The sequence below is a fragment of the Podarcis gaigeae genome (genome assembly GCF_964106915.1).
Source record: "Podarcis gaigeae genome assembly, chromosome: Z".
Lineage (NCBI taxonomy): Eukaryota > Metazoa > Chordata > Lepidosauria > Squamata > Lacertidae > Podarcis > Podarcis gaigeae.
In genome coordinates, this window is record NC_139691.1 from 38,010,120 (window position 1) to 38,022,804 (window position 12,685).

The 12,685-nt window shown below is 44.8% G+C and overlaps 2 long non-coding RNA genes across 3 annotated transcripts in view; both read right to left on the reverse strand.

Annotated features, from left to right (window-relative positions):
* LOC310837033 overlaps positions 1-12,685 on the reverse strand; it is an 81,232-nt gene that overhangs the window by 18,647 nt on the left and 49,900 nt on the right. For both annotated transcript variants that reach the window (XR_014560354.1, XR_014560355.1), the window contains exons 4-6: positions 3,443-3,506; positions 792-1,019; positions 423-455 (exon numbers count right to left, since the gene is read on the reverse strand). This is a non-coding gene — a long non-coding RNA (uncharacterized lncRNA). The remainder of the gene's footprint in view (positions 1-422; positions 456-791; positions 1,020-3,442; positions 3,507-12,685) is intronic.
* On the reverse strand, positions 8,068-8,653 carry LOC310837061. The gene is made up of 2 exons (XR_014560393.1): positions 8,593-8,653; positions 8,068-8,508 (listed from the first exon to the last, which is right to left on the reverse strand). It is a non-coding gene; the product is annotated as an uncharacterized lncRNA (long non-coding RNA).

Here is a 12,685-nt window from a genome sequence, read left to right on the forward strand (position 1 = left end):
AACACAGCCCTTAAGAACAAAGTACAGGAACAGCAGCAAGGGCTAATGTGAGCCAGGGTTAAGCACTGGACTGAATTTTAAATGTCAAGATACAAACCCAGAACATTTAAAGCCATAGTAAATTCCTTTGAGCATGCATAGAGTGACATACAATCACCCAACATCCATTCCAAAAATTGTCCAAGGACTTTGGTTTGCATTCTGCTACTTAATGCTCAGCACAGACTCTATGACACAATGTGATGCAGCTTTTGCTTGACTGTAAGGCTTTAGAAGAGAGTTAGGGAAGCCAAAGCCCAGGAAGGCAAATGTGGCCCTTCAGTCCTCCCTAACTCGCTCCTGAGGCTCACCCCAGACCATAATTCCCCCTCAACCACATTCCCTCCCTAGCCCTGCTTTGCACCATCCATGAGTGTCCTTACCTGGCTGAAATGCTCCCTTGAACTCTTGCTTACCTGGATGGAGAAGAGAGAGAGGCATGAGTATATGTGAATTAACTAGCCTATTGTACATAAGAAAAAATTCTATTAATTGCCCCACCTATATTTGGTTTCTGGCTCCTCCAGCCACTGACATGTGGCCGTCAGAAGGTTGCTCAGAAAGGAATGTGGCCCCACCACTGCTTTAGATTTCCATTGCTGCAGAATTGCATGTTTTCATACTTCTTCCATTTAAAATCTATTGTATTGAAAATAAGAATGGCACAGGGAAGGATTGTCACCTAATTTTTCAATTACCATGCTATGGTGTTTTTTCTGTTTAGTTCCTGCCTCCCCTGTTATAAAACAAACCTTTCAAATACGTTGGCTCCCTCCACCCTCCTCCTAACATGCACATTTTGGAGTGGTAGAATCCAGCAAGAGCTGCTGGACCACATGCCTCTGGACCACATGCCACAGCTCACAATAGGTCTCAAATCTTCTTAATGCAGCTCTTGCTTTCTGTTCAAGTCGTGCCGTCAGCATCAAATTGTGAATTGCAGGTTGCTAAATGAGGCATACTCACTCAGAACCTAGTGTCTTCCAAGTATGAAGGGAAAATGAAGGCATGGTAGTTTATCACAAATTTGATTCTTCACTTGGTTCACTCTACATTTGACTAATGTCCTTGTTTCCTCATTTTGAGGGCATCAGCACGGGACCCCAACATTTGAAATCAAAATAAATAAATTAGGATTGGATGTTTTGATTCTTTGGAAAGGAAGGGGACGCCTTATCACACCCCCACCCATTCTGGGGAAGAAAATAAATCTTTGCTTCTATTGCTAAGAATTCTAGCTTCAAATGTGCATAGAAGTCCCATGAGCTTAGACCTGGAGAGTCTAAATTGTAAGGAGAACATTATTTACTAGAGAGCAACTGTGAAAAAATTAATGTACCAGGACCTTTTTCGCCCCCATTCCAGCTTTTCTGGATGGATTGCAGCTGTAATGAACCTTATCTGATTTCTATTCATCTGGCTCAGAATGGCTGGAATTGGAAATGAAAATTTAAAAGATTGCCCTTTGTGTTGTCCTTTTGCACCCCCTTACATTTTTAGTGGATTTTTTTAAATCCAATTTTAATTCTAATTTAGCTGGATCATCTGTGCATCACAGTTTCCCATGCAACAGAAACAACATTGCAATGCAGTACAAAGATAAACGAGGTTAACCCCCCACTCCACTTAATCTCCATTAATAATCATGATGTAGTACCTCACCTGTTCACCTCCAATTTACATACTATTAATAATTAATATTTTTGTTCCACCCTTTTCACCAAAGAGCTCATCACAGCAGCAGCAACCCTATGGGGTAGTTTATGCTGAGAGACAGTGGCTGCCTGAAGCACATCCAACAGACTTTGTGCAGTGTAGGCTGGCCCATTAAGGCTGATGTGATACTGCCACATCAAGTTTAGTCTGCCCTAACCTGCCTGCCTTCTTACTTACATCCAGTCCAGGGCATGGGACTGACTACCAGCTTGCTTCTCATTAATTTCAATGTTGCCCTTGAATAATTCAGCAGGGAGGAGGATGGGAACAAATCTAGAAATAGTTGGCTCTCTGCTTGTCACCAGCACTGACTCCACCTGCTGTTGGGCTCCCTATCTTCCATCCAAATGAGCACCAGCCACCACTGACTTTGTGGTTGGGTGGAGATTTGAACTTGTTCCTCAACCAAACAACTTAACCACTGTGCCACACCACATTTCCCCTTGTATTTTGTTAAGGGAAACATAACCCTGATACTTACAAAAATGACAAGTAAATAGGGTTGTTTGATGCCAGGTAAATGCTGCAGAAGGATGGTAGATTTTTGGCCTGATAACAATGATTTCTTGTGTGCACAGAACTCATGCATATGTGGATGTCCCCACTAACTTTAATGGAGGGAGCAACTGCACAGATACATTTCTTGTTTGGGGAACTGACCAAAGCTGAATGGCATGCTTTGAATGTAGAAGGTATTGGATAAGGGTGTGCAAAAGATTTGGACAAACCCTGAAGCAAGGATGGGAGCGAGTCTGCTATACACAGATTTAGAGGTTTGGGGTTCTTCAGAAGTTAAAAAAAACAAACAAACCAAAAAACCCAAAACCAAAACCCAGAAACAACCCTACAGTCAGTGGGCACCCCTATTGTGGGATAAGCACCCAACATGCAAAATAAATAAATAAATAAATAAATAAATAAATAAATAAATAAATAAATAGATAAATAAAAATGCAGTGTCTGCACGACTCACAATACCAGTTTGTATTTCCCCCACTAATCCATATTTATGTTTTACATGGGAAATTTGAGAAGTAAAGATAACAAACAAACATGTTGCCAATGACTCATTTGCAATATCTGAACCATCCATTTGCAGTATTAGCACACACAGCCTGTCTGGAAGCACTCATTGTGTCTGCAAAAGCTGAAACATTACTAATCCAAGCTCACTATATAAGGACAACACCGGGGGGGTGTGACTCTTTTCTGATGGACATATCTAGCTTCTAAACAGACAGAATGGTTTCACCAGAACAATCACAGTGCTTGGGAGAAGGAAGTTGGAGTAATGCATCACCTTGTTCTTGTCTGCCCTGTGCTCCTTGCTTGCTCTTCTAGTGGCTGCCCAGCCCCTGCTTGCAGACCTCCAAAGAGGATGAGCCTATCAGCCCCAACATAATTGGTTCCATTATTAAATGTCTCTTACTGTTTAGATATTCCTTCTAATGTTCAAGACTTAATTCACAAACCCTTAGGTAAGGGAATGGGGAAGGGTCACAAATCACTTGAGAGAGTAAGCATGTCACGGACAACATGTGGGATATTTGCTTCTTTAAAAAAAGTATTAAAAAATCTACCACAGCAGTTCCATTTTAACCCCCAAACCAAGAATCGATCTACATTTGCTATTTTAATGTTATTAGAATGTCACAGGGCACAATGGTAAAATACAAATGTTCCTTACCTTGTTTCCTCCATAACAATGCAGCTTCCTTTTCTGCCAGTTCCTGGTTGCTCTGCAGTGCCCTCTGGTGTCACATTTTAATAACACAAATTTAAATGTTACAAGCAAAACATAATGCAGCCAAATGCGTTATGATAACAGTTCCTTAAAAAGGTAAAGGTAAAGGGACCCCTGACCATTAGGTCCAGTCGTGACTGACTCTGGGGTTGCGGCGCTCATCTCGCTTTATTGGCCAAGGGAGCTGGCGTACAGCTTCCGGGTCATGTGGCCAGCATGCCTAAGCTGCTTCTGACAAACCAGAGCAGTGCACAGAAACACCATTTACCTTACCGCCAGAGCGGTACCTATTTATCTACTTGCATTTTGACGTGCTTTTGAACTGCTAGGTTGGCAGGAGCAGGGACCGAGCAATGGGAGCTCACCCCGTTGTGGGGATTCAAACCACCGACCTTCTGATCGGCAAGTCCTAGGCTCTGTGGTTTAACCCACAGCGCCACCTGCGTCCCTTAGAACTGTTCCTTAATCCTTCCTTAATGTTATAAATCATGAGTGTAGATCAAGTAATTCAGAATTTCAAAATTCAGGCAGAAGTTCAGATGATGAAAAAGTCAGAAGCACCCCTAATTTCAGCCCATGGAGATAAATTACATAAGCAGGTCATCTACCCTGCATAATAAATGTCACACATCCCAGTTTATATGACTCCATGATCTACTTACACAACACAACAATTCAACATACCCAGTATCATACTTCTCAAGCCATTATAATGGAATGGTGTCAGCCACAACTATATCTTAGTTACAGAGAACCTTTCTGGTCCATCTGCATTCTCTCAGATTTGGGAAATGTGACCTTAAGTCTAATCTGGATCAATCAGTATCTTTCTGCCTCTGTTTCTTGTCTGTAAAATAAGAATAACTGTATCCATACTTGCAAGAAAGTTAAGTGGGCATCCCTGCCAGAGACTAGCTAACACAGAGGCAGCTAACCTGTGACCTTCCAGATGTTGCTGGAATAAAAATTCCACCACCCCTAGTAATGGGCTGATGGGAGCAAACGTATGGCAACACCTGGAGGCCCAAAGCCTAGACACCTTGGCTGCAACACATTAAAAAAAAGAAAAGTGGTGAAAAGTGGCTACCTGCAATAACATATGGTGCCAGACCAGGCTGAATTAATTTGGAATACTCTGCTTTGCATATTCAAATGCAGTGTTTTACATATGCTCACATTCAAACCATAATGCACAAAATGTGATGACACTGGAGCATAATTAACCAATGACTTTGAAAATATGGAAGCAGGGGTCCTCATTTAGGTAGACAGCAAAAGAAATGCAGAACCCTTGCTAAGCGTTCCACACGCCTCCTTATCATTTGGAAACAAAGCTTCAATTTGCTTTGTTCTCGGCGGCATTATTTCATGACAGAGTTTGTGATCTATAGTTATCTTGCATTACAACAACACTGAAATTCTTCACCCTTTAGTACACGCTTCCGGACTAATTGTTTGGAAGCTCCCAGATGAATTACGCCAAAGCAAAATAAATGGCATGAGCAACGTCAGGAGCAAGTGGGCGGCAGGATACAAATGCTGAAGGCAACTAAGACTTGCTTAGATGAATATCTTTGTCGTTACTTCCCCAAAGAAGACTTGAGACACAACAATTATGGTACAAGCAGGTTATATTTATTGGAATGTAACAAATTAGAGAATCTGCAGAAACCAAATAAACAGATTAGACAAATCAATGTCATCTGGGCAGCTGCATTCTATGGCCTCACAGCAAAGACTTGGAAAGAATTCTCCTTTCCTTGCTACATGTACTTTGGCATGTGAACATGACATGCACAGTGAATGTTAAGGAGCATCCCCAAGGCTCCCCCACCCACCCACAATGCCAAGTCAATGAAAGGCAACTCAAGAGTACCCTAACTCAATACTGCCTTAGGTATATAAGCAATCCATATTAAATTCTCTCATGTGCTTGGATTCAATGCCACAGGAAGCGATCAGCTCCAGCTAATTCACTTCCACCCACTCAGACACAAGCTGAGTTCTCTGCAGATCCTAAAAAAACAAGCAAAAGTCACAACCCAAAACAGTAAGATCCCCAGTGTTCTACCATGGGGGAATATATGTGCCCCCATGGGCCAGAATACTTTAAAAAGAATACCAGTCTGTTTACCTTATTCTGTGTCCTATAAACTTATTATGGTGCACAGCCTCCCTCCAGTTGTGCTGCTCTAACAGCTCAGACCATACCGACAACATCTTCAGAGTCCTTGTTTGGAGTCAACAGATATCCTTGGTAATCCCAGCCAAAACTTCCAGAGCCATCCATTGAACAAAGCCATTCTCACCAGGGTGCATACCAGATAATAGGAAACAGCTCCTCCCCACAGCACACCCCACCACGACTCTTCTGAATGTATGCCTTTGAATGCCAAGATGGGGGGGGCTACCACTCACGCCCTATTTATTTGGCCTCTGTGGTAACAGGATACTGGATTAGATGGGTCTATGGCCTGAAGCAACAGGGAATGTATTATGCTTTCAATTTATTTATTAAATTTATATCCCCTCCTTCCTCCCAATGGAAAAATAAATGTGCGAGACTATATCCAATGCTTGGAGATTGTTGTTCTTTGTCCAGAGAGAGTGGGAGTGGGGTGGGGGGAGAGAGAATATAATCACCCAACTGTATAATACAATTACATCAACAACGTGATGGGTTAGTCCTTGTGGACAGGAGTAGATAACAGGCATGAATTAGGTACCCATTCTGAATTGTGTTGCTATGCCATGCCTAATGTGCCCAGATCTCTGAAACAGACGTTGAAAGGGGTTCCTAAGAATGTATGCATCTTTTGCTGCTATAATCTAGATACAAATATGGGGCTTTTCTTTTGATGTCAGTTTAAATGTACTTACACAAATGAGAAGGATATGTGTCATGCTAAGCCCAACAGAGAGATCAGGCGCAGTCTTCATTAAAAGAGGTACAAAAGGATACACCATCTGCTTCAACCAATCCCAGCTCTCAGTGGGTTTGTTTGCTCGGTCGCTCATACTAGTTGGAGCCACCTGTTCACTTTAATTATAAACGCTTTCTTAAAACCTTGCCTTTTATGATCTCTGCATCTCACCATAAGTGAAGAAGCGGAGTGGCGAAGATGGGAAAAGGAGCCTTCATCGCAGAAAGGAGCAAAAAAGAAGAAGAGATGTTTCAGTCACATGGACATGGAGGACAAAATAAAAATGAAAGAATCCAGAGTAAATGTGCAATGCTAGAGCACATCAAAGTTCACACCATGTTTCTTCAATCACAAAGATAAATGGCCCAATTCACTTCTCATTAACAGAAGATTTAGCTTGGTCAAGCATCATTAACTTTAGTGGGCTTAGTTGTGACTTACTCCAGAATAAATAGGAGAGAAAAGAAGGGAATTGTGTTTTGAGATCTGATCATGAGCAGATCTTTATTTCTGAGAGGCAGCATTTATATTAATGCTTGGAGAGTTGACATTTACGTGGGGAGGCTCATTGAGGTTGCTATCACCCATCTGTGACATAAGAAGACATATTTCTTGAAAGCTTGAAAGCTTAAGTAAGAGGTGCCAAGGTTCCCACTTGACCTCTGATCAGGATGCACTTTTCTATATTCTTATATGCTTGGTAACTATGGATCATCAAGTCAATTTCCAAGGGAAAGAAAGTAGTCACGTGTTCAGTTATGGAAAACTTTATAAATATTATATACAAAAATAAATAAATAAAATAAATACTCAATGACCTGCCTTTCAGATAAGTGGAAATGAAGCAGCTGGTTGCCATGGTGAAATTATGATGACACTCTCACTCTGTTGTCTCACTGCTGAAGTCATAAGTCAGATTCAAGGGGGGATTTGCCCCCAAGGCCCTGCTTACCAGTTAACAGTCACCTAAAGTTTTCCAGTAAAACATGAAATGGTGCACACGCTACACCTTGTTTGTGCGCTTATCAGGCATGTCCAAAGTCCATTTTGGGGGCCTAATCCAGCCCACCGGTCAGTTTAATCCGGCCCCTGTGGCAGTTTATTTATTTCCTGGGGTAAAATCCTAAAAAAACAAAACCTCAACAAATTCAACCCCAAAAATAGGTTAACAACTTGGGTTGGCCCTTTCGGCGGCCCTCACAGCCCTTCACTTCATCAAATATGGCCCTCTTTGAAAAAAAGATTGTACAGGGTGACAGTCAAAGAGTTCAAGAGAAGCAAAGCTGGGGAGCTGGATGTCCGGAGTTTCATTCTCTCCCGTGCTGCAGAGTGTGTGAGACTACTGGATCACATACTCTGTGTGTTGAAATTCCATTCTTTGGAAGAAGGAACAGAAGAAACTGTGCGCCACTTCTGTCTTCTTTGTTCTGTGTTCTGTTCTGTTGTTCTCTCTCGGAGGGCCCACCCCCCATGGTTCTTCCGTTGGAAAAGAGGTGTGGTTTAAGCAGCCCAGTTGCCCCACCCTTTCCCATTGTGCCCTGTCCCTTTCCCTGCAAGGGTTCAGGTGAGTATAAACGCATGCAGAAAGACAAACGTATTTTACCACCCTACTTCCCATGTTAATCACAACACTATACAACACAATACAATAAAAATACCTTTATTGGCATTTCAAGTTAAGACCTTCCAAAATGGCTTGAGATACAAAGTCTTTCTTCTTTCTGTTTCCTGTTTCTGAGAGATTTGAATTGGGAAATCCTTTCGATTCTTCATGAATAAGAGGCAGTGGGGTGAGGGAGGCCACGGCCACATCCACACCATTTAACGTGCTATGAAGCCGCTTTAAACACTCATGGCTTAAACACCCCCAAAGACTCTGGGAGCTATGGTTGGAAAAGGGTGCCAAGAGTTGTTAGGGGACCCCCTGTTCCCTGGCAAGAAGGGAACCCTACCTCTACCCCCACCCCTACCCCTGACGCTAACCCTAACTCTAACCCTAACGCTAACACTTAAGCCTTAACTAGAGCTACAATTCCCAGAGTTCCCCGGCAAGAAGGGAACCCTAACCCCAACCCTTCCCCCTATCTATAGCTACAATTCCCAGAGTTCCCTGGCAAAAAGGGAACCCTAACCCTATCCCTGCCCCTGACGCTAACCCTAACCCTTAACCCTTAACTAGAGCTACAATTCCCAGAGTTCCCTGGCAATAAGGGAACCCTACCCCTACCCCTAATCCTACACCTAATCCTAATCCTAATACAGTGGAACCCCGCAAGACGAACACCTCGGAAGACGAAAAACTCGCTAGACGAAGGAGTTTTTCGTTTTCTTAGCCGCTTTGCAAGACGCATTTCCCTATGGGCTTGCTTCGCAAAACGAAGCTTGCCCCGCAAGCTCCAGGGATAGCGGGGAAGCACAGCGCGCCTTCCCCTCTGTTCCCGGACCCCTTTTGGACCAAGGGGTGGCAACAGGGAGAAGCAATCTTCTCCCCGCCACCCCTTGCTTTAAACAGGTCCGGGGACAGAGGGGAAGGCGCGCGGCGCTTCCCCTCTGTCCCCGGACGGTCTCCATAGGAACACATTGATTTTCAATGCATTCCTATGGGAAACCGTGCTTCGCTAGACGAAAAACTCACAAGAAGAAAAAACTTGTGGAACGAATTAATTTCGTCTTGCGAGGCACCACTGTACTTAAGCACCGTAACAAGTCTCCGTCCCCTTAACTACCTACAGTTCCCAGAATCCCTGAGGGGAAGCCATGCCTGTTTAAAGTGACTTCATAGCAGTTCCAGTGGTGCACCTAATGTGGCCTAATGTTCCCTCCCTCATTTTCTTCTCTCCCCACTGCTCCATCACTTGCAGTGCAGCAGATGTCTGCCTGCAGTTTCCCTTCAAAGCTCCTTCTCTCAAGTATGGCCAAGGCCTTGCCCATTCCTCACTGCCAGTTTTTAACGTTCACTTCTCCGATGTAAATAGGGATGTCCTGCGGTTCTCTTGATGACTTTGAAGACTGGACTTGGGGAAAACCTCACTGGCTCCAGACATCCCTGTAAGGCAAAGGCAAACAGGTGAGTGGGATGGCCAACACCCGACAGCGTCCCCCCAGATTCCTCCTCTGTTTGGCTGCCTGTTAACAAACAAGGCTTCCAAACCACTTTGCACCCATCTCAGCCAGCGTAGCCTCACAACATCCACTAGCCTGAATGCAAATTCTTCCGACAACCATCCACCAGCTGCAACCTCATCAGGTCCATTGCCAGACATCAACCAGCTTCAGAGCTGAGTGTCAGTCACCTTCAAGAAGCGATCCCATCAGCAAGAAATCTTTGTACTTGCCTTCTCCTTGCTCCACAGCATCCCAGCTCTGAGCGATTGCCTCCTTCCGCTTGCCAGCTTGCCGCCACGGGACAGGAGACCGCCTAGGCTGAGTGTCTTCTTTCTGTTTCTTGTTTCCGAGAGATTTGAATTGGGAAATCCTTTCGATTCTTCATGAATAAGAGACAATGGGGACAGAGCATTTCAAGTTAAGACCTTCCAAAATGGCTTGAGAGACAAAGTCTTTCTTCTTTCTGTTTCCTGTTTCCGAGAGATTTGAATTGGGAAATCCTCTCGATTCTTCATGAATAAGAGGCAATGGGGACAGAGCATTTCAAGTTAAGACCTTCCAAAATGGCTTGAGAGACAAATTCTTTCTTCTTTCTGTTTCCTGTTTCCGAGAGATTTCAATTGGGAAATCCTTTCGATTCTTCATGAATAAGAGGCAATGGGGTGAGGGAGGCCACGGCCACATCCACACCATTTAACGTGCTATGAAGCCGCTTTAAACACTCATGGCTTAAACACCCCCAAAGACTCTGGGAGCTATAGTTGGAAAAGGGTGCCAAGAGTTGTTAGGGGACCCCCTGTTCCCTGGCAAGAAGGGAACCCTACCGCTACCCCCACCTCTACCCCTGACGCTAACCCTAACTCTAACCCTAACGCTAACCCTTAAGCCTTAACTAGAGCTACAATTCCCAGAGTTCCCCAGCAAGAAGGGAATCCTAACCCTGCCCCCTATCTACAGCTACAATTCCCAGAGTTCCCTGGCAAAAAGGGAACCCTAACCCCAACCCTTCCCCCTATCTACAGCTACAATTCCCAGAGTTCCCTGCCAAGGGAACCCCAACCCTATCCCTGCCCCTGACGCTAACCCCAACTCTAACCCTTAACCCTTAACTAGAGCTACAATTCCCAGAGTTCCCTGGCAAGAAGGGAACCCTACCCCTAATCCTACCCCTAATCCTACCCCTAATCCTAATCCTAATGCTTAAGCACCGTAACACGTCTCCGTCCCCTTAACCACCTACAGTTCCCAGAATCCCTGAGGGGAAGCCATGCCTGTTTAAAGTGACTTCATAGCAGTTCCAGTGGTGCACCTAATGTGGCCTAATGTTCCCTCCCTCATTTTCTTCTCTCCCCACTGCCCCATCACTTGCAGTGCAGCAGCTGTCTGCCTGCAGTCTCCCTTCAAAGCTCCTTCTCTCAAGTATGGCCAAGGCCTTGCCCATTCCTCACTGCCAGTATTTCACGTTCACTTCTCCGATGTAAATAGGGATGTCCTGCGGTTCTCTTGATGACTTTGAAGACTGGACTTGGGGAAAACCTCACCGGCTCCAGACATCCCTGTAAGGCAAAGGCAAACAGGTGAGTGGGATGGCCAACACCCGACAGCGTCCCCCCCAGATTCCTCCTCTGTTTGGCTGCCTGTTAACAAACAAGGCTTCCAAACCACTTTGCACCCATCTCAGCCAGCGTAGCCTCACAACATCCACTAGCCTGAATGCAAATTCTTCCGACAACCATCCACCAGCTGCAACCTCATCAGGTCCATTGCCAGACATCAACCAGTTTCAGAGCTGAGTGTCAGTCACCTTCAAGTAGCGATCCCACCAGCAAGTAATCTTTGTACTTGCCTTCTCCTTGCTCAACAGCATCCCAGCACCGGGTGATTGCTTTCTTCCGCTTGCCAGCTTGCCAACACGGGACAGGAGGCCACCAGAGCCACGGCATCCCAGCGCCGGGCAATTGCCTCCTTTCGCTTGCCGGCTCACCACCACGGGACAGGAGGCCGCCTGGGCTGAGTGCCACCGAGCTGCCCATTTCTCTCTGGGGAGGGCAACTGCTGAGGCTTGCGCCTTGGCCCACATTTATACCCGCTCAGCAGCCAAATGTTTTTGTCACATCACAATCAACCCACAGACAATGGCAGCAGCTGGGGAGGCATCACCATCACTCCCTCAGCCCTCACAATGGTGAGCCCAGCTCAGCAGCCAAAACACACACACACACACACACACACACACACACACACAAGTTGTGCCAATATCTGTGAAGGCCACACCGGAAACCCAAAGGGGCAGGAGGGGGACATTTTTCAGCCCAGTGGTTGCATTTCCCTCCACACAACACTAGTCCAACACACAAATGAACAGAGCAATGAAAGCAAGCCTTATCTTTGCACAGGAAGCTGTTGAAGGAATGACATGCAGAGAGAAAGTTAGCATCTCAGGAAAAAAACACTTTTTCATCAGTCAATCAATCAATCAATCAATCAATCATTTATTTATTGTATTTGACTAAAACCCATTATAAATCCAGTTACAAAAGCACCAAACCCAATGACCCAAACTATGGCTCCCAGATTCTTGGGGGGGGGGGGAGCCAGGTGGATGCCATGTTAACTCAGCAATGTGTCAAGTGATGGCGACCTACTACCTCCAGGTTCAGAGGTGACATATTTCTGCATATCAGTTCCTGAGAATCACGAGGGCTGTTGTGGTCAGATTCTGCTTGCAGTTTTTGCACAGGCATCTGTGAGAATGGGATGCTGAACTTGGGCCACTGGCCTGATCCAGGCAGCTTTCTTATGTTACAAAGGAAGACTTCCAAGAGAATACTTTTAATGCAGCACTCCAAGAAATGCTGCAAGTTTCAGAAAGTCACAAAATGCACTCCAAAAACAGAAATTTTGAAACCATTTCAGAACTGTGTCATTTATCTATTTTTCTGCATCTCTTATCTGAACTATGTACTTGCAGTTTCTTTGAGTATGTTTTTTCCAATTTATTTTTATTTGGTAGCCATTTCTCCTTTTCCGAGGAAGGAACAAAAACATTTGAAGTTCTTAGTGTCCCTGACTTAAGGGTCTGACTCCTCTGCCCTGCCTACCAAGCGCTCACTGGCTGGTGTGCCTTTCACTGTAGGGAGATCAGAAGAGGACCGCT